This window comes from Camelus dromedarius, chromosome 16 (genome assembly GCF_036321535.1).
Source record: "Camelus dromedarius isolate mCamDro1 chromosome 16, mCamDro1.pat, whole genome shotgun sequence".
NCBI classification, from domain to species: Eukaryota; Metazoa; Chordata; class Mammalia; order Artiodactyla; family Camelidae; genus Camelus; species Camelus dromedarius.
Genome location: NC_087451.1, coordinates 3,803,016 through 3,824,545, shown reverse-complemented (window position 1 = coordinate 3,824,545; position 21,530 = coordinate 3,803,016). Strand labels below are relative to the sequence as shown.

The window sequence follows — 21,530 nt, the reverse complement described above, 5'->3', positions numbered from 1 at the left end:
ACACGCGTCTGCCCTGTGACTTATAAGATCGACAGCAAGAGTGTGCCTGAGGCTCCCAGCAGACACAGGGAATCAGGGTTTGTGGGAGATGCTCACTGGCTGTGAAATAAATAAGTGGCTGAGGAGAAGCCCAGCCTTTCCAGCTACTAAGGCTTAGGAGAATATTTTGAGTGTCTTCAACATCAGAGTATTTCATCTTTTCTTTTGTCAGAGTTCTACATATAGTTGGTTACATTCTGTACCTGGAAATTTCTACAAAATTTCTTCCCACGTGAGTCCCATGACTCGGGAATGGGGTGGTTCTGCTCATTGACTGGGGTTGGCCAGAAACCGAAAATGACAGCTTCAAAGGAGCCTGGGATTTGTCAGTTATGTTTTGTCAGTACTGTAGAGTTCAAAAAATGCTTTCACAGTATCTCTCCATCTGAGGCGGCAGCGTGCTCTCTTACCAGCATCAGGAGCTCAGGGCCACGGGATGGTGGGGGCTGACTGCATTGCCGTCAAGACAGCTGAGCTAGTCACTGCAGGTGTGGTTCTTTTACGTAAGGCCTTTCATGTTCTTTACTTGAATGTTTCAACAGGGAGTTAATTAACTGAGTCAATTAACATTTAATAAATATGATGCTTTGTTGAAAAGACAGTTATAGACAGAATATAAGCTCTGAAGCCTTTAAAAACGGTTTCATTACTGAAATTTCAGTAGGGGAGATACACAGTTTATCTTATTTATGCCTCTCTTTTAAAGTAACAAAGAAACAAGACAGAAAAGGCAGAGGATGGTTTCTGTTCTTCCTTTCTGCTTGCAGGTGCCCTCACCTCCAGTAGCATCCATCCAGACACCGGAACTGACACTGGCCGTGCTCAGAACTGCCTCAGCCCTGAAGACACAACTGACAAATAGAAGGGGGCCACGCCCTGTTACAGCAGGTGCTCTCACTTTGTGGATCCTTATGTAACTGAGCGGTGTTAATCAGGATTGCCCGTTTTACATTGTGTGGCGCTGCTGCGGTGTCTCCTAGTTACTTGTTTCTGTAAGTATTCTTGTATTATTCCCCACTGCGTGGTACTACACGTCTAAAAATGCTTTTTTCAGATGAAAAATAATGTGCATTTAATATAATATGTCTGAAAAAAGGGGCAAAAGAGTCTATCCTGGTCCCGCTACTCAGAGATAATAATTAACAATTTAACATTTATTTTCTGTTCTTTTCGTCAGTGTGTATCATCTCTGTCATAAAAACCAGTGAGCACTCTGTCCCTGTTTACTGTTCGGAGACCTCCATTTTCCATTCGGCTTATTACATGTTTTTCTACAATATTCTATCTCCCCTGGCATGATTTTTAAAGACCAGTGTAGCATTCTGTCTTATGGAGGCATCGTCCATTTTACTTCGGACTTAAATAAACTTTTAAATTCCAAGTATACTTAACTGAAATACTGAAAAGAGAACTGTGGTGGTACAGGAAGGCCCCTAACTCCCTTCCCATTATTTCCTGAGAGTAAAAGCTGTTGAAAATTTGGTATATATATTTCATGACCTTTATGCCTATGAGATACATATATATACACATATGAGAAATCAATGTATAGGTGTGTGTATATATGCTTTATTTAAAAATGAGACCATACTATATGATTTTTTGCAGCTGGCTTTATTCACTCAGGGGTATATCATGGACGTCCTCCCACTCCAGACTCACCCGGCCCTTTCAGATAGATTGGAGGGGTCTCCTGATGTGCGGGTGTCGTCTCTCGTCCACGGACACATTTGGTGGGAGAGTGCTGTGGACAAGGCCCTGGACCACGGTGAAACGCCAGCTCCCTCAGTGCCCGCAGCTCACCTTGATTTACCGCATCATTGTCTTGATGGTGGACAGTTAAGTTTTCTCCACTTTCCACTGTCAGAAAGAATGTTTGAGTTGCATCCTTCTTGTACAGACATTCCTGTGATCTTGTATGTGTATTCCTTTAGTTAAGGCTTCTGGAAATTTAGTCCCTGGATGTGACATTTACATTCATCACAGACTCCTTCAAGTGACTAGAAATTCCTTCTCCATTGGGGAATGAAAAAATGCACAATTACTTATGTAACCAATTCTCTATCGCTGGATATGATTTCACTTCAGTTTTTCTTCCCACCTTTGTAAACAGTGCTGTGTAAATGCCCTGATGGGTACATCTTTTTGGACTGATTTTTTTTTCCTAAAGGAAACGATTCCTAGAAGTGGGGTTGAGTCAGTGTGTATGTACGTTTTTCAGAGCTTACAAATCCATTGATATGTCATCCTCTGAAAAAGTCGCTCATGATTTGTTCTCCCACAGATGGACACTAGCTAGAATATCTTAAAAATATTTGCCAATATGATGAGCAAAATTGCTTTTTCATTGTTTTTGTTTGCATTTGATGACCAGTGAAGTTTTGAGCATTTTTCACTCATTAGCCATTTGACTTTTTTAAAATGAATGATTCCTTTTGTCCTTTGCCCACATTTAAGTGAGGGAGCTTCTTGTTGCTTTGTGACAGCTTTTTGTATGTTATGAAAATTAACTTCGTGAATTCATCAACATGTATCACAGAGCTTTTTCTTGTCATTTCTTTCCTTTCATTTTTGTTGTGGCTCAAACTATTCTTAGGATAGTAAATGTCTTCCTTATGGGTTTTATCTTTGACATTATTCTTAGAAATACTCTCTTATAATGGAATAAATCTCTTCTGTAGGTTTTTTTAATCTCTAAGATGGAGATTATAATAGTACATGTTATAGTGAGGAGAAGTTGAGTTAATAAGAGCAAAGAGTTGTATTTGCTGTTACTAGTACTTTTTAATATTTACATCACTATCTGCAATTTATCTTGTGGTCATTATGACAGGAATGGAATTTATTCTTTCCAGGTGATTCTCTGTCCCAGGACAATTATCGAATTCATAATTTTCTCTTTGATTTGAAATCCCACCTGTACAAAATACTTACATACACTAGAGTCTCTTTTTGAGCTCATGGTTCCCTTCTGTCAATCTCCTTTCCTTACTCCAGCACCATATCTTACATATTGTAAAAATTTATTTAATAACTGGCAGTCTGATTTTTTTTGATTCTTTTCTTCCATCCCAAATTTTCTTGTCAAGTATTATGACTTTATTATTCCTGAAGAATTCCAAAATATTTTGTTCAAGTTAAAAAAAATCAGATTGGAATTTTCATGGGATTTTTTAGTAAGTTTTGAATTATTCTTAGGAGAACTTACATCTTTACAAAACTGCTTTTCTCCATGCAGTATGTTTATGTCTCTACATTCATACCTCTTACTTTAACCCTCAGTACAGTCCTGAAGTTTCTCCATTTAGAATATGGGCATTATTTTTGAATTTATTCCAGATTATTATTTATGTTTTTGTTAATTTTGTAAGTGAGAATTTTTTGCTATTATATTTTTAAATGCTTAAAACTGACATTTAGAAAGGAAGATTCGGTTTGTCAATACTCACTTTGTAACTTGTCATTTAAAATTATAAGTATTAAGTACTTGTTCCAGAATCCTTTCTTTTCTGTTTTTAAAAATTTGTTTCCAAGATTCTCAAAATGTTCATAGCTAAGTAGTATAGGTGGGGACACAGATGGAGAGAGGTAGTGTGGCTCACGTACAAACTGTGAGCACTTTCATGGCTGCCTTTAGGCTGGAGAAGCTGAAGAAGAGCCCAGGTTAGACCAAGGGTGGCTTTGTATGCACTTGAAAGCCAGCTTTCCTGCCTGTGTGGTGAAGCCTGGTGGGTGTGGCAGGTAGGTGATCAAGGTCTGTTCAAGGTCATTGGCTGCACAGAGCGCTGTGTCTGTGAGAACTGGAGACCATTACCATGGGAAATGCTTGGTGCCAGGAACACTGCAGGGGAGCTGGGGAGCCTGTGTGTTAAGGATTTTCCAGCCCTGGGAGTGGGAAGATGAGACTCTGCATTCAGATCTGAGTTTGAATTCATCCTCTCTTGTTTACTGGTCCTCTGACTTTTGTCAAGTTATCTACCCGCTTTGAACTCCTGTTTTCTTGTCTCTCAAAACAGGAGAATTACAGCCTGCTGCTAGAGTGTTTGATCAGGATAAATGATTTGTGTCTATAAGATGCCACGTACAGTCACAATCTCAGTGAGAAATGGGCTGTCGCCTCTTCTTCTGCAACTCAGTGCTCGATAAGACATCGGGGGAAAGCCAGTCCCTAATTTGTATGTGATGCAATGAGGAACAAAATTAACATCTTGCCTTTCCCTAGCAGTATTCTTACTTCTTTGCTTCATTTACCTCTTTCCTCCTTTACTCTCCCCTTTCACCTCCTCCACCAAAAGAGACTGAGTCTGTCTCAGAACACTACATTCAAATTACTTTAAATGTTGGCTCATCCCCATGAAATTACAGTGAAATTAAAAATAATCTGTACACGTCCCAGACATGATTATATTTGATTTACACACACACACACACACACACACACACACACACACAATCAGGCTACCTCCCATTTGCTGAGGGAGAAGGACCACTTTTTCTGAGTTTTCATTCACTGAGCGTGAGAGCAAAGTCTCTTAAGCAGAAATTCGCCTGGCTTCTTGCATGGTTTTTTAAATTGGATTTCTGCTTTGTGTCCACAGAAATAGTCTCCTGTTAGAAGAGGGGAAGTGGAGACATAGATATTCTGCTGAGATATTGGTGTCATCATATTTGAGTTGGAAAGGACATACGACAGCATAGAGTCGTAACTTTTTATGGGTGAGAATCCATGATAGTGTAACTTGGACAAGAACCCGGGTCTTCTGTCTTCATGTCCACGTGGATAAAGAGGCAACTGAGTGGGGGATGGCAGGGATCCTTGCTTGAGTTCCGGGGTCTTGCTAGTTTCCATTGTTCAGCTGCCTTTAGTTTATGTCCATGTGGCCTCTCATGGGAAGGTCACTCTATCCTGATAGATTGAGTTTCTAATCAGCAAAAAGGTCTGGACCCACTCATGGTTCCCAGAGATTTTCTGCTGACCTGCTGACACTTTATATACATGAGACCTAAGAAACTGCTGGATATAAAATCCTTATTGTTATCATTTGCCCTCGAGTTCCACAGGAATGGGGTGCTGTCTCAGGCTGTCTAAGGCCAGCTCTGAACAAAGATAGGGTGATAGGCTGTGCAGCTGGACACTCCCCAGTCGAATGGGATTTCCACCTTAGTTTTTAGAATCAGGCAGATTAGTTCAAATCTTACCTTTACCACTTATTAGCTTTGTGACCTTGAGGAAGAAACTTTACTTTTTTGGGGACAAATTTTCTTTATCTGTAAATAAGTTCAGTATTTATTTTAGGGTTTTTGTTTTAGAATTGAATGAGCTAATTCCCTCATATATTCCTAAAATACTGATCACATGGTTCTATGCTGGTGACTTAGTGGTTGATTACTAAGGGACTCAGTAGTGAGAATGTGGGTGAGGCTCCCTGGATAATAGAGCTTATATTCCGTGATATGCTTGTAAAAGACTGGATTGCAGTGGATTTTTAGTAAATGTCCATTCCTTTCCTAATCCCCATTGATTGTGTATATATCTTTATACTAATATATGAACAATTTTTTATTGAAATTTAAGTCTTTTTGTAGTATTTAAAGTATGTAGCTATAACAAAAATACGTGAAATAAAATTATTTGACTTTTATTTTCTTTTCAATAAGCAAAACAAAATAAAATAGAAAAGAAAAGAAAAAGTTTTGAAGGAGTAGAAATAATTTTATTTCCGTGGAATCGACTCCCTATGTTAGGTTTTTCGGTTGTGTTCTTAAACAGCATATAAAATTGACAGGTTTTGACTTCAGTGTTGATAGCTGGGTGAGTATAGTTTCTTTTTGTGGTTGTCTTTGATGAATTATTTGCACTAGATCATAAATAATGTGCATGTTACATATTGGAAATGAGGAAACAGTGGAGACATACTACCTCCAATGCAGTCATTTTGTTACCGAGTCCAAACTCATTCTGCTCACCAAATGACAGGCCAATAAACTGGGAGATGAGGTGTTGGAGCAAGGAATAGTGACTTTATTTGCAAAGCTGGCAGACCCAGAAAATGGCAGACTGATGTCCTGGAGAACCATCTTTCCCAAGTCAGAATTGAGTCTCCTTTTATACTAAAAAGGGGCGGGGCTGCAGTTGGTTGTTGGAAACTTCTTGTTGTATGAATGGCTTGTCCTTTGAATCTGCTGTTCTTACAGCTGTCCATGTGGATCAAATCATGTTGCCCCTGTAAAACCTCCAAAAATAAAACAAAGTTATTCTCTATTTTGCAACTTGCCATCTCTACATAAGTGCAGATTAGTTAGCATCCTTCAAGATCACGGCCAGGAGAAGAGGCTGTCCTGGATATTTCAGTCTAAAGGCAACTTTCTTTTACAAATGGTGCAGAGATAGCAAGTCTGAGCCTAGAAAACAGGGCACAGGGTTAAAGCCAAAGGAACAGACCTAACATGGGGTCAAAATTGTTCTTTTCTATTACAATTCCCTTTTCCGCTTCATAGATAATTTTAGTAAGAAACATGAGCAATTTTGTATTTTTGCTTCTTAATAACCGATAAGTGGGCCAACTATATTTTTGTGAGCAGGGATGCTGTGCGGGCATAGGGGCCACAGCAAACTCTTGTTGGGGGTGGCCGACCCTGGAACATGTCTGATGCCCCGTGAGTGTTGGTGAGGGTCCCCCTAGCCAGCGGCTCTCTTCAGGAGCCAGCATATGGGCATTGATATCTGGAGACCTCATTTTCGGCTGCAGGAAATTTTTTAGATACTGCGATTGAAAAATCACTCCAGCTGGGGATAATTCGGGAAAAAAGGAAAAGGAAAAGGGTTTGGAGTAGAGTAGAAGAGAAGGACATCAGATCACGGAGCCTGAGTGCTTGGCAGCGGGGCTTCGGGGGAGAGGGGAGCAGACGTGGGGAGGGGCCTGGCCCCGGAACCAGCTCCTGCACCTGTCCCCGTGCCCAAGCCACATAGCTTTTAATTGGGCCACCTCTCTGGGCTGGATGTCACCCTGGGCAGAACCTTGAGAATCGAAGGTAAGGGGTGGGCAGCACTCACCTAGGGGGTCACTGTGGATTTCGGTCAAGTCCACAGTGCCTTTTCTGGTCATGTGTCTTCACTTGTCCTTTATCTCAGGATCTGAGGAGGAGGAGAAAGGAACTCAGGTAGAGATCCAGGAAGATATCCGACTGTGTTAAGAGAGGACAGACACAGTGACACGGGGAGCGAGGACACTTGCAGCAAAGTAAAATTACTTCACAACTATTGCTTCAGAGTTGCAGGTGTGAGAGAGCCTAAGCCTGTCTCAGAGTGCAGGGGACAAGTGGAAAGGAATGGCAAAATTTCCACTGAAAATTGAAATTTTGTTAAATAGCCTTCTACTGTTGCTTGTATCACTTGAATGAATGCAGGCATATTTCTGTGGGCATTTATAGGTTCACTCAACCCCACCAGCCCCTCTTGCCCCCATCGGGGATGGGATTTCTCAAGCACAGTGCCCCTCCTGCTTGGGTGGGCCACGCTGCGTGTCCTCGCCTGGGGCCGGGCTGCTGCAGGGCACTGAGTCCCCGAGGCGCGGCCTGGGAGACACGACAGGAATATCTCTGCTCTCGACTGAGGGCCTCCTTTTCCCCCTGCAGTGTAAGAATGCTGGTGACTGAGTTAGAAGCATGCTCCCAAGCTGTCCGTGTCCTTGACATTCAGAAGCGGACCCTGGAAGCTTCCAAATTTCTCCAGAATGCATTCTACATTCACCTTCGGCAGGTGAGTGTATGTCTTTACACAAGTGGAGGAATTACTGCCGTTTTCCTGGAACTTACTCACCACTAGTCCGTCTGATTTTTCTGTGCTAGGATTCGGTATGGCCTGCTAAAATATCTGGAGTCAGATCTTGAAACACTGATGAAGAGGATCATTTATTTTATTTCTATATATGATAGCCTTTTACTTTCAAAATTCAGAATTTTTGGTTCTTTCAGGAATTTTTGGGGGGTTGGCGAAACAACTTTGCTCTTACCATCTTTGAGACCTGTTGCTTTGTGCCTCTCACCTGTCTTCTGTCACTTGTGAGGCGATTCCATTTGTGACCCTGTCCGGGTTATTCATGTTATAAAACATATAGTCTGTTAAAGTACAGTCCCTCTTACTCCGAAGACATTCCACAAATACTACTAAAACCTGGGTGTGGTTTTAAGAAGACAGAATCATTAGAACATGTACTTGCAGGTTGCTAGTGCAAAATCCCCAAATCAATAGTCTAGCTCAACATCTAAAATCTTTCTAATCTACCTTGGATTTGTATGGATAAGTGAAGCAGTTTGCTAAGAACTCAAGACCAGGGTTAGAATACAGGCTGGTGTAGCTCAGCAGGTCCTCCTGAGCCAGCGCTGTGCCAGAGGGCGGGGCTGAGGGGGAGAGGGCTGGGCCTTGGGGAAAGGGGAGGGCCAAGAAGGAGGGGGGTCCTGCCGTTCCTGAGCTCAAAGTTTCATGGCAAACACCTTCACCAGGTGAAAAACTTGGAGTTTCTTCTAAGAACAGTAGGTTTGAAAAGAGTCATAAAAGCACAGGAGTGACAATATCCCATTTGTGTCTAGTATGGGAGAGCGTCTGTGGGGCCACTTGGGAGACTCGTGAGTCCAGGTGTGCAGTGTTGGTGGCTTCCACCTGAGCGGTGGGACAGTCAGTGGGACAGTCACTGGGAAAAAATGAACAGACTTTAGGCATGTTTAGATGGTAAAAAGGAAAGGATGAATGATGTCTGTGAAGGTAGGATGGAGTTAGGCCCAGGTTTCTGGGTGGATTAATGAGGTAAGTGATATTCCTGCTGTGCTCTGAGGAGGGAAAGCTGCAGAGGGAGCTCTGGGGGAAAACTGATGAGTTCAGCTGTGCGTAAAGTGAAAGGCTGTTCGATGTGTGGTCTGGGAGCTCAGGTGAGAGCCAGTAGCAAGTAGCGGGAGGGGAGAGAGTCTGTCAAATCATTTTGTGAGCATACAAATAATTATGATTAATGATACACTTACGCCTCTACATTCTGGATTTAAAACCCATTAACATTTTGCTATATTGACTGCAGAGGTTCCTAATTTTTTTTAACAGAAATAAAATAAATAGAAACAAAATAGTGGAGTTAATGAACATCATAGAGTTGATGTGTGTCCTTGTATGTATTTTGATACCTCATCTGTTTATAACCATAATCTATAAAAAGTTAACTAGTTTAGCATAAGAGTTAAACAGAGGTACGTGACACACAGTGTTGGGGCTTGAAGCTGATCTTCTTAGGCAAATTATGTCGCCTCTCTGTGCCTTAGTTCCATCTTCTGTGACTGCCCCCGGGCCCCTCATCACAGCTGATTTCCTAGACTAGATGTTGGGAGGGAGGCTGCTGAAGGGAGTAAGAAGTGGCAACTGCTAGGGACACTGAAGAGAGACACAAAAAGTGATTAAAGCTGATAAACTCAGTACAAACAAATACTCTCAAAAGAGAAAGAATCCCGCAGTGTTTTGAGCCACTTAGCATATGGGAAACAAAACCACGTGGACCCAAAGCTCTTGAGCATGTGAATATTGTGGGTGGGAGGGTGTCATCAGAAAAGGGTTGAGAAAAGGCCTTTTGGTTTCCCTTGACGTTTCCAGTAAGGATGGGGAGCAGAAGAGAAAGCCCCCTGCTTCACAGTGGAAGCTGCTGTTTTGTGCAAAACTGACCAAAGGTTGGAGACCAGTCATCAGCGGTGCTGGCAAATGAAGAGACTTCGGGATTGGGTGGGGCACTTGCTGCGACTTCCAGGTGACCTGCTGGCTGGGGGCTGTGTGGCGGGCAGTAGGTTTGCAGGGTGACCCGGGCATAAACCCTGGCTCTGAGGCTGCTGGTCTGACTAGCAAACCTGGGCACTCGCAGTCCTAATGGGGCAGCTGGGGATGTGGCCTGGGACACCTGCCATGCTGAGGGTGAAAAGAGGGCTTCCCTGAGGGGGTGTCCCTGCGGAGATTGGAAACGTCCTCCTGCAGGGGAGGAAGAGCCTCTGAGCAGGGTGCTGGATGCACAGGCAAGACCACCCTGAGCACGGAGGGTTTGGGGAGCCGGAAGTCACACAGTGTCCCGAGCAGCCTTGTTCCTGAGAAACTAGAGGGAGAAGAGGCTGAAAAAGCAGGCTAGTGTCAGACCCGGTGGTGGGTTATGAGTGACAGTAAAGGACTGGTCCGGCAGGCACGAGAGAACCCTGTGGGCGTCCCAGCGGGGGCGTCACACCGGAGGGTGTAGCTGGGTTACAGACTTTGCCACTTATTAGCTGTGTGACTTTGAGCAAGATCACCCCACCTCTCTCTATATATCTTCATCTGTAAAATGACACAGTGACAAGCTCGTGTCATCAGAAGGCTTAGTTTAGCTCTGATCCTCTGTGTCCAGTCTTGTCAGTGCTTCCCTGCAAGGTTCTGCATTGGCTGCTCTTACCCTCAGACGGGAGGGCGTAGAGGGACATTGTAGCACCTGACGGCAGGAAGGGGTTGCTTTAAAAACAGACATGTAGCCGCCTGCAGCTGCAGGCCTGCAGGCAGTTTGATTGATGGTCCTGGAGAGGACTTTGGAGGCCTTAGCATCGTTTTAAGACTTGTTTTCCCTTGGGGGCAGCATTTGCCTTTGCAGATTAATGTTGAAGATTTGGGCTTCTTGCAAAGCTGTCTTCAGAGATGGTTATATATGTAACATATCGTATAAAATAAAACGCTTTTATTTAATGTGTGGGACTTTGCAGCTGTTGGGAACAGCTCTGTTGGCCTGGTCTCCACGGAGGACACTAGGGGTCAGCAGAGCGTGCGGGAGGGCAGGCAGCCCGCCATGCTGCTGCGGGGTGTTCTCCCCAGCACAGCACTCTGCTGAGTTGACTCTTCTCTGAGTTTGGTTGCCAGATGAGCAGACAGCAAATTAATGAGTTCTGGTGGGATTGTATAATGACAGGAAGAAAGAGGGTCCCGTAGTTTTTCTGGACTAGAACATGCTTTTGGTTCCTGATCCAGTGTGTTCCATTACAGAATTGATGAGTTGTGTCTATTCTGGGACTTGTCGACTGAAAGAAATGTGTAGCCTGAAAGTTTAGAGTTATGCTTTATTTGGCGGGAGGACTCGAGGCGGGATGACAGCCTTCAAATCTGTCTGAGGGACTGCTCCTAAGAAGTAGGGGAGGAGCTAGGATTATATAGGAACTTTACAACAAAGACCAGGGAGTTGGAAGAATAAAAGATTGCTTGTTATCTAAAGAAATCCAGGCATCTCAAGTTCAAGAATTTAGTGATTTTCTTTGTATGGGAGGAAGTAAACATTTTGGCTCATTGAATTCATTCCTTTTACAAGCACCTAGTTATCTAGGGCCAGTATTCTGTCCTTTCTTATTCTGAGTCCCCTCAGAGGGCACCATTCTGACTGGCTGCCTAGGCTGAGCTATAGGCCTGTCCTCCCTGGGAGATGGTGGCAGCTGCTGATGACTTGGTTTCAGCGTTCTTTGTTTACTGACATGGTTGCCATATTTTCATTCACATTGTAGTATTTTCATTCACAGTGCTCCCCCTTGGTCCTAAATTCGACCAATATTTTGAGAGACATTTCATGACCAATTTTGTCCCAGGGTGCTATGAAGGCTCATTCCTAGTTCAGGTTGAAGAAACTTCTGACCTGCCATTCAAGGTGTTAGGTGTTTTTATCAGGCCCTGTTGATACTAGAAGTTCTCTGGATGGCCTGTCTTACTAGTCTGTTATGATCCAGGAAATGTTTACCCTTCGTTGCTCATTCCCATACCTAGAATCACACTGTTATAATTATTTTATGCAGGGTTATAAATTTTATGTATTTCTTCAATATGATTTGCCATCATCAATCTTGTTGTAGGCCTAGCTACACTTTGGGAAATGTAAGAGAAAACAATCTTATAAAATAGACAGGATATAAGTAATACAGCTAGTAACGTTAATAAAGTCACGATTAAGAATTTAATAGTCAAGAAGTTATATTTTGGGGTTAAAATTTTTCTTGTGTTTCTGACTGAGTTTGAGTGATCTTACGAGAAAGTTTGTATTTATGGTCAGGCTTCGAGCAAGTATTAATTGGCCAGGTGAGGTCTCCCACCTTGTAAGATCAACAGTGGCCTAAACAGAACTATAATTTCCTTTTTAGAATAACGTTTCTGAGGGCTATCTAGTTAGAGCCTTGGAGTAGGGAAACCCACCAAGGTAACACAGAAGTACTAGACATAGGTAATTTACCATAAACTTAACAATTGGAGTAGTTCATAATCAAAGGTAGGAGAAATTATCAAAGTAATTGGTATACAGGCCTGGTCTGGTGTCTTGGGTCAGCTGTCTACCTCATATGTCGTCATCTTCTCATCCTGGCCTGGTAGCTTTTTCTCCATTTGGGCATTGTTTTAAGGTGAGCAGTGCTCTATAGGCCAGTGCACTGCAGGGGCTCTTTCTGATTGGAAATGAATCTGAAAGTCAGTTTCCTTCAGCTTTGCTGTGTATGGTCTAGTTAAGAGTACCTGATAGAGTCCTTCCATTCATGTTGGAGACAGTTTTTTAAGTCATGCCTGTTCCAGTATGTATAATCCCCTGGCCGCATGTCATGGGGCATTGGATCTTTACCCAAGGATATATTACTAAGCTTCAGAAAGAAACATACTGTGTCCTTTTAATAATTCAATTAAACTTTGCAGCAATGTAACATGACAGCAAGGAATGATCTGGGAAGTGTCTTACTAAATATAGACCTCAATTAACAAAACGAGAATTTAATATCCACTAAAATATAATCTTTTTCTCACTAAAGTTCCCTCATTTTTATCAAATATAGTCAAATCAAGGTGAATTTGTTTACAAGTTAAGTCTGATTATTTGATCATATAGGCTCTTTTAAATTGGCTGTGTTGGAACTTTTAATAAGGACTTTTAAGCTAGAATGTTAATAAGGTTTGCTAAGGCCAGGAAAGCCCCGTCAAGGGCTTGTCATAGATTTCTGCCTAACAGATTTAGGTAAATTCTTTTCTCTTTGAAGTCCTTAAAATACCTTGAGGGTCCTATACCTGTTAGGAGACGATCTTCCTAATTTATCTCATAGAGCCACTGGGGACCTTAAAGATTTTAGTCTCTTGAGGGATCAGATAGAGAGAAAAGATAACTGTTCTAAGTCTGCTTACATAGGTATAATTTATCAAATTGACGTGAATCATAACTAGTTTAAGGAGAAGAGTTTCTTTATGTCTGGTAAACAGGTTAAAAGCCAGTAGTATTTCAGACAAAATCAAAAATTGTAACCATATTCATCAGTTTACTCAGTCCCACGTAACTAATTCTTTTAATCAGAGTTTTCATTAGACCTTTAAAATTTCTTACCCAGTTTATTTCAGTGCTATAGTTTGAAATTTATTAGAAATCAGTAAATCTCCTTGAAGAGAGAGTATTTTGCAAAATCATCAGAAGAAAACAATTACCTGCCTATAAATGACAACAGAATTAACAGCATGGTTAAACAACATTACACTCTAATCTATAAAGAAACCTGGTCACAATAACCAGAATTATGACTGGTAACATTTCAGATACACCAGAATGTTAGGGAGTCCATATAATTTCTAGAATATCTATATTAATAATATTTTCTCATACAATATAACCTAGGAAGATTTATTATTCATTTGACAATACTTCCCATGTTAGTTAACATGCCAAATGAAACTTACTACTTTAAAATCTCTCTTTGAGATGTTTCAGGGACCCTTTGTAGCATCCCATAGTTAACTGGAGACTAAAAGAATTTTAATGAGAAATTGATATTTGGGGAGCTTGTTAAAAGTTTTCAAAACACTTGGTCAGATAAACGTATAGATCACTGTAAAGTAGTACTTACTCATTAACAAGAAAATATTTCAAAGGTAAAGGCACAACAGATCACTTAAGTCGCATAAGAAGCTTTACAATTTGTTACTGAAGGTGGATTAATATTTTAAGAAAATTTTGTCCCCTTAACAGAGAGAAAACCAAATCTAGTCTTGTACCAGCTTACTTCTAAGATTCATTTACTTTGCCCAAATTGATTCTAAACTTAGCCAATTCTGACCACGTACAAAACTCTTTCCTCAGGGTTCCTCTTCCACAAGCCTTCCACAGCTTTCTATACTCGTATTAGTGTGTCCCTTATTTTTTCTTCCATTCAGAAGTAACCAGATTCAGGACAAAGTCACTATTTTTCATTAACAAAATATAATTCCATTCCTTGTATCTTCCTTTACACATTTATCTTACCTTCCTAGGATACTGAGATCTTTCCCTTAATAATAGAGACTATTTCAGAGTGGCACCAAGCATTTATTAATATTTCTAAACACCTTTAGTTTCTCTGTAAGAGGAAGTCATATGTTAAGTAATTCATATTTCAATCTTATTTTATCTGAAAATGGTATAGCTATTAAATAAAATCCTATCATTTAACTTAATTTAGCACAACTCTAGAATTTAGATACCATTTAGAGATTATCTTAAGCATATATTTTAAATATATATTTTAAAAAATTTACCCAAAACTCTCATCTCATTTGCATTTAATTTACTTCAAATTTTATCACACCACATTACTATTATTATTTTTGACAAATCTGTAACAGATATAACAGGATCTTATTTGACTTTCATTAAACCTAGGTACAGTAAAGGTATTATACTTAATATTGATGACTTTAAAGATGTCTATATTAATTAGAACATACTTAAACTAAACAATACCAAGTGTTATCTTAATATTGAATATTTTCCAGTTCACGTGAACCTGAAGGTCAAATTAGTCAGTTTTTATTTTAAAAATACTTAATTTGTAAGCTATTACTTTTTACGTCAATTAAGCAGAGCTCTTTGACTTTGTTTTTTTTTTTTTTTTTTTTTTTTTTAGCTGTAGAAATATCTCACATCTATAATGTGTACTCAGGCTTATAAACAGACCAAAGCTAGAGATCTCATAGCTTCACTTTAAAACTTACTTATAAGATAGGTATAATAATAGTTGGAGTAAGCTGAATTTGCTTGCTCAAATCACTAAGGCTTACTATTTATGAAAAAGACATTTAAGATTTCTTGACAAAGTCTGACGGACCCATCAGAGTTCTGAGTTCTAAAATGCCAAAAATTTCTTTGGCCTTAAGTTTTCTCTCATTGAGCTAATTAGGTTCAGTCCTAGGTCACTGTTTGCTGTATATACATTTCTGGTCTGCAAGACAATGACAGACACTTCCAGTTCCCCAGAGAACTGCTCTGTCACGCAGGCCCAATTGTATCTCCTTATTTGGCTTTTTTGTATCAGTGAGAAGAGCTGTAAACAAAGAATTCCATGTTTTAAAACTTTAAGGTTCAATTTATCTTGTCTTCCAAAGCTTGCATAAGGCATTTAGTAAGGTCTCTTTTCCTTGAGTTATAAGTTAAACCCAGGGTAAACTTCTTATTATATTTTTCTATTAGCCACTGAATATTAGTTTTTAGTTTTACATTATATTGGACGGCTCATGTAACTCTATTGGTTTCCTTTATTTTGTTCAATTAATATTTTCTGAGGGACAGAAATGTGCCCAGCCTTGTAATACCAAGAAGGGGAAGCGTTTTTCCATTGAAACATATCTATCCCACAACATAATTAAGCAAAAAGTTTATATAAAGCCCATTTAAACATACCAATTTTACAAGCTTTTATCTCAATTTTATTAACTCTTATACCTTTAATTTTAATATTTATTAGGTTTAATCAATAATTTTTATTTCTAGAAGGAATGCCAGAAGCATTTTTCTTCTTTTCTTTTCTTTCTTTTTTTTTTTTTCACTGTATCTAATTTTATAGAAAAGTCTCTGGGATCCCCAAGTTTGAGCCAAAGAACTTAGGCCCTTCTCAACTTTTAATTTGATTAATTGGTCTGTTGCCCCAGTCATAGATCAAATATCACAGTCTCCATATATTATATGTATCTATCCCTATAAATACATACATTTTAAACTGGGGCAAATAAAACGGACTTCTTTGAACTTTAATTTTGTGGGGCAGTAGGTGATCTCTTTGGCCATTTTTTTTTTTTAACTTTACGTAGTGTAGTATCAAAACCTTGTCTCTAAATCCAAAAATGTCCATTTTATTTATCTCATTCAAAATAACCATCAAAAAAATTTACCCATTTTGGATAATCCCCTTATCTTTTTTTTTTTTTTCTGTTAAGAAAAAAATCTTTTGACATTTTTACATTCTTTTTTCCAATTACTCAACCTAATTAACATTAATTATTCTAAGATTTTATTAACATCTCTAAAACCATTAATGGGAAAGGAAAAACATAAATGTAGCTTTTTAAACCAGTTTTTTTTAAATAAGTTCTTAGATTAACCATTAGATATATTTTCTACCTTTAAACTTGATTTTAATAGGTACCAATAAAACGGCTCTTTATAATGAGAGCTCTTTCAACTTTCACCAATTTAAAAGATTTTCCAAATTAAGGGATCCATCATATGGCCATCAATTTATATATATATAGTGATTTTAAACGAATAAGATGAAGAGGCTTTTCCAAATGAGAGTAGGGGTGCTGCCTAAATAAAATTCAAAAGTTTACTCTCCAAAAGGTAAAGCAGTTCATGGTCCAGACTGATGCAAGAAAGGTTAAGATGGCAAAATGCCTGAAAATTGGTACAAAGGATTGTTGAGAATCCCAATTTATTTGTGTGGCCACCATATGTACACAATACTTGTACCTTTTGCATGGCAGAGTCCAAATTTTCCATTAAAAACAAAAAGGAAACACATATATACATACATACACACACATAAAACACCCAGCGAAAGATAAAACGTTTATATTTCAAGGACACAGGAAGAGAAATCCAAGTTCCCCCTAAAAGGGTTTTGGTTTTTATAAGTCCAGAATTCCAAAAAATGTTTTTATCAGGCCTGGTTAGTTACTTTAAGAGTGAGATATTTTTTAATTCCCAATTAAATTTGTAAGTTTTGTATGTATATAAACCTGGCTGGGGTATTAGTTGGAGGCTGGCAATCTGTCATTTCTTTATCTTTTTTTCCTTTTCTTTCTTCCTTTCTTTCTTTCTTTTTTTTTTTTTTTGAAAGTTCTATTCCCCATTCTAAGGTAGGGTTGTCAGAATAAAATTGCTAGTAGGTTTTCCCGCAGGGACAACTCTATGGCATGAAGTCTTTGCCTATACCACTCCTGCAAGTTTCTCAGTCATCCGAGAAAACTGTTACCAGCCAGGAAGTGGGTCCCATTTTTGGAGTTGAAAGGTTCCTCATAAGAGTTTTACTTTTATTCTGAAAAATTCAATGGAGGTAACCAAATTGAGGAAAACATTAGGCCAGCCTCTTACCTAACCACTCAGTCCTGACCCCAGGGTCTTTCAACATGGACCCACTCTGGATGTCTCCACTGGGTATTTTCCTGGTATCTTTCAACCAGCCCCACCTTGGACGTCTCCTAAAGATGGGTGTTTCCCGTTATCTTTCAACCAGGCCCCACCCAGTATGTCTCCACTGGGTGGGTTAATCCCCCCCCAGTATCTTTCAACTGGAGGGCCAGGTACCTGGATACACCGCCAAATAAAACTCAGGATTATCACCCAATATGGGAGATCCGAGAACCAAGATAGACTCACCCAAATTCATCTGGACTCCCCGAGGAGGTGGATGGGCACAAAGGGCCACTGCTGGTACCAAGGCTCCGGATACTCGGAGAGTTCAGGTGGAGAAAGTCTGCTCTGGGTCCCTTCATGGTGTCCAAAACTGTTGACTGAAATACATGTGCAGCCTAAAAGTTAAGAGTTATGTTTATTTGGCGGGAGGACTCGAGCCGGGATGACAGCCTCTCAGATGGCTCTGAGGGACTGCTCCGAAGAGGTTGGGGAGGAGCTAGGATATATAGGAGCTTTACAACAAAGACCAGGTAGTTGGAACAATAAAACATTGTTATCTAAAGAAAGCCAGGTATGTCAAGTTAAAGAGTTCAGTGATTTTCTATGTATCATTTGGGCTCACTGGATTCATTCTTTAGACAAGCACCTAGCTATCTAGGGCAAGTATCCTGTCTTGTCTTATTCTCATTCTGTTCAGAGGGCACTGTTGTGAGTGGCTGTAGAGGCTGGTCTTCAGGCCTGTCCTCGCTGGGGGATGGCGGCAGCCGCTGATGACTTGGTTTCAGCATTATTTGTTTACTGACATGGTTGCAGTATTTTCATTCACATTGTAGTATTTTCATTCACAGACTGATTGTGGATAATCTGGAAACTTGGAAAGGAACCGAGATAGAATTACTGCAGGTACCTTCTACTTTTATATTCCGTGTGCAAACATAAACACGGATGAAGCATACATTTGAATTTGGTGGTGTAGGGAAGGGTTTCTGCACATTACAGGAGAAGGCAAGGCAGAATTCCTCTACTTTGTTGGCAGGGATGTGGGTCCACCTGTCTTTTCTGTAGCGGTTTCTGAGAGCAGTTTATGGTAATTAACAAACATTGACAAACGGTGGCACACATTGCATTTAAGAGCTGGCCTGTGCAAACTTGTGTATTGGACAGGTGGATTGGAGAGAGATGTAGCCCAGGCCTGGGCTGAGATACAGGTTTATATCGCCATTTCCTCACCAAAGGGCCTTGGACTAGAGTGTAACCTCCCTTAATCTGTTGGTGAATCTGTGAAATGTGCATTATAATATTCGTTTCTTCCTGGGTTTGTTGTAAGTTGTAAATAGTATTATAACACTCATGAAACACTTAACAAACAGGCACTTAGCAGTGTTCACTGTGTCTGTCCGCCCCGCTTAGCGTGTGTCACAGCCGTAAAGGTAGCATGTGCCTGTTGAGGATGCACTGGTAGCCCCTTGAATAGGTTGTGAATTTGGTGATTTCCTTTAATCCTTGAAACTCTATATGCCATGGGCAGTTATTTTCATGGACAGATGAGGAATCTCAGGGTAAAGAAGACTGTGTAATTTGCCCAAAGTCAGACCATAATTTTGGGTGCTGGGGCCTCGGTTCAGCATGGGCCCCTGGGCCTTCTGCCCTCTCCGTTCAGCCCCAGAGCCAGACGTGGGGTCGCCTGTCTCCCAGCCCAGAATATCCAGTAGGCAGCAACACAAACCTGGACCTGTGCTGCTTAAGCAAAACTCCGGAGGGGAGGCAGGTACTAAGGGGATAATTGTAAAAACAGACGACTGCAAAGTGTGATCAGCTCTGAGAAGGAAAGGAAGAGCTGGGAGCTTTCGCTTCGGGGCTGCTCTGGGGGCGTTCATCTCAGCTAAACAAACTCCGGTCCTGCACCAAGGCAGGAAGGCAGGGCGCGTGTGACCAGGTTGACTTGGCCTCGTTGATCATACTCATTCCCCATTCAGCGGCAGCTCTTACGGGCACTTACTTAGTAAACAGATGTCGGCCATAATCATCACGCACTTTGCTTGGTAGTTTTATTGGCCTCACATTTGAGATGAGGTAATTGAAGCTGGGGAGTTTGTTGCATGCCCGTGATTACCTTGGAAATACCCCCACTGGTCTTTCAACCTAGACTGGTGTGGCTGTTATATCCCAGCCCTGTGAATGGCATCGTGTAGCTTCTACCAAGTGGCGCAAATGACTGACATTGATTTTTCTTAATTCGTAGGAAATGGTATGTGACAATAAGAGAAAAAGGTAGTCAGAAATTGTTTGGAAAACTAGAACAAAATCCAATTCTTCCCCAGCTGGGGAAGCGTACCCAGTGTCACTCACCCCACTCACTGCCTGGCATCTCCTCCCTGCCGACTCCGTGTTCAGAAGCCACTCTGAGCCTTTGAAGAACATTTTGCCTCATGACACTTTTGACTAGGACCTGCGGCCTCTCTGTCCCTGGTTAACTCTCTCTTCAAAGCCATTTAAATTTTATGCAGGCTCCTCAGCTCAGATGTAAGAATAGCCTCTTTAAACTTCTTGATGCAGCTCCTTAGTGAAAATCTTTTGAAGGAAAACTAGCCAAAACCTGGGAGGTATGCACACAGTGACTGCAACCTCAGCACTTTGTGAAGTTCAGAATCAGAGTGGTGGGAGACTCAGGAAAGGCTTTTTAAGGTAGAAAGGGGAAAGTGAAAGGACGCAGGCTGTGTGAGACTGAAGCATCTCGGTCCCAGCTAGCAAGGCAGCTGCGTTCAGGATGGTATGTGAGGAGTACAGAGTTCTCACAAAGAAAGAAGTGGTGGGATGGGAGGGAGGACAGATAGATTCTTTACTAGGGAAGGAAAAAGTGCGCTGAAAGCTTCCTGGTTGAATAAGAGGACTGTGACATGATGTGCTTGAATTTTGGAGAGAAGGGTTTTGTGGGGACAGGCCTAGGAGAACGCTGTCTGGCTAGGGGGTCAGCACAACAGGGAACCACAGAGAACAGGGCCGACCTCAGGGCCCCTGCTGGGGGAGGGCCTGCCCGCCATTTTGAGCCCTGGGGGCTGCTTCTGTCCCTTAGCTGGGGCCTCAGAACTCCCTTCATATCCCAGTCCTGTTGATACAAGAAAACAGATGTGGGGCATGAGAAGGGCTGTGTCCCAGGCTTTGGTTGAGCCCCTGGAATGTGCCCCACCAGACGTGGGTCCTTGGCTTCATGCAGGAAAGATTTCAAGAGCAAGCAACTGTTGAGTAATGGTAGATTTATTCACAGAGACACATTGAAAGGCAAGAGAAAGGCCACGAGTTTTGGGGTTCGGGTGCTCAGATTAAAAGTAGGTACACACTCCACAGACAGAGTGTGGGCCTTCTCGGAAGAGGGAGAGAGAGTGGTGACCGCGAGGTGGCGCTGTGTTGCTCGTTTTCTTGGGCTTGGTTGTTTCATATGCTAATAAGTAGACTGAGCAGCCTAAGGGCAAGGGGCTGGGATTCCCAGGGAGTTGGCCATTTCCCACCCTGTGACCTTTTGTGGCTAGCCTTGGGATGGCCATGGTGCCTTGGGGCATGTTATTCACCATGTTACTATTACAATGGGTGTATAATGAAGCTCAAGCTCTGCTAGAAGTTATATCTCTTCATCTTGAGCCTCAAGGCCTATTGGGGATTGAATCCTTCACCATTTTGATGTTAATTGTTGTGGCCTTCCTTGAATGGCTGTGCTCTGCCCCCTTCCATCCTGTCTCACTGTGATGACACAGAGAGAGCAAAGGCCGGGCCCTACCCGTGCTCCTGCATTTAACAGGGGGAGGGGTGGTGTGGGCTGAGGATGACTCTGAGTGGTGAGAAGGATGTTTCAGATTTTCCCACGTGGGACATGGGGACCTGCCAGCAGCCACTGCAGATTTATCTCACGGGCATTATCGCTTGTGTCACTCATTTGTTTCTTTTTTTTTTTTTTTAAGTATTTAATCTAAATTTAATATCAGGTTTTTTTAGGAAACAAATTTCTCTTTTTCTTTTCTTTGGGGCTCTTTAGGGGGTAGGTAATTAGGTGTATTTATCTGTTCGTGG

The 21,530-nt window shown here is 41.3% G+C and overlaps 1 long non-coding RNA gene across 1 annotated transcript; it reads left to right on the top strand.

Moving 5' to 3' along the window:
- Positions 1 to 30: 30 nt before the first annotated feature.
- LOC135323186 (uncharacterized) lies at positions 31 to 7,666 on the top strand. Its single transcript, XR_010384413.1, has 3 exons — positions 31 to 527; positions 807 to 1,031; positions 1,648 to 7,666. It is a non-coding gene; the product is annotated as an uncharacterized LOC135323186 (long non-coding RNA).
- The last annotated feature ends 13,864 nt before the right edge of the window (positions 7,667 to 21,530 follow it).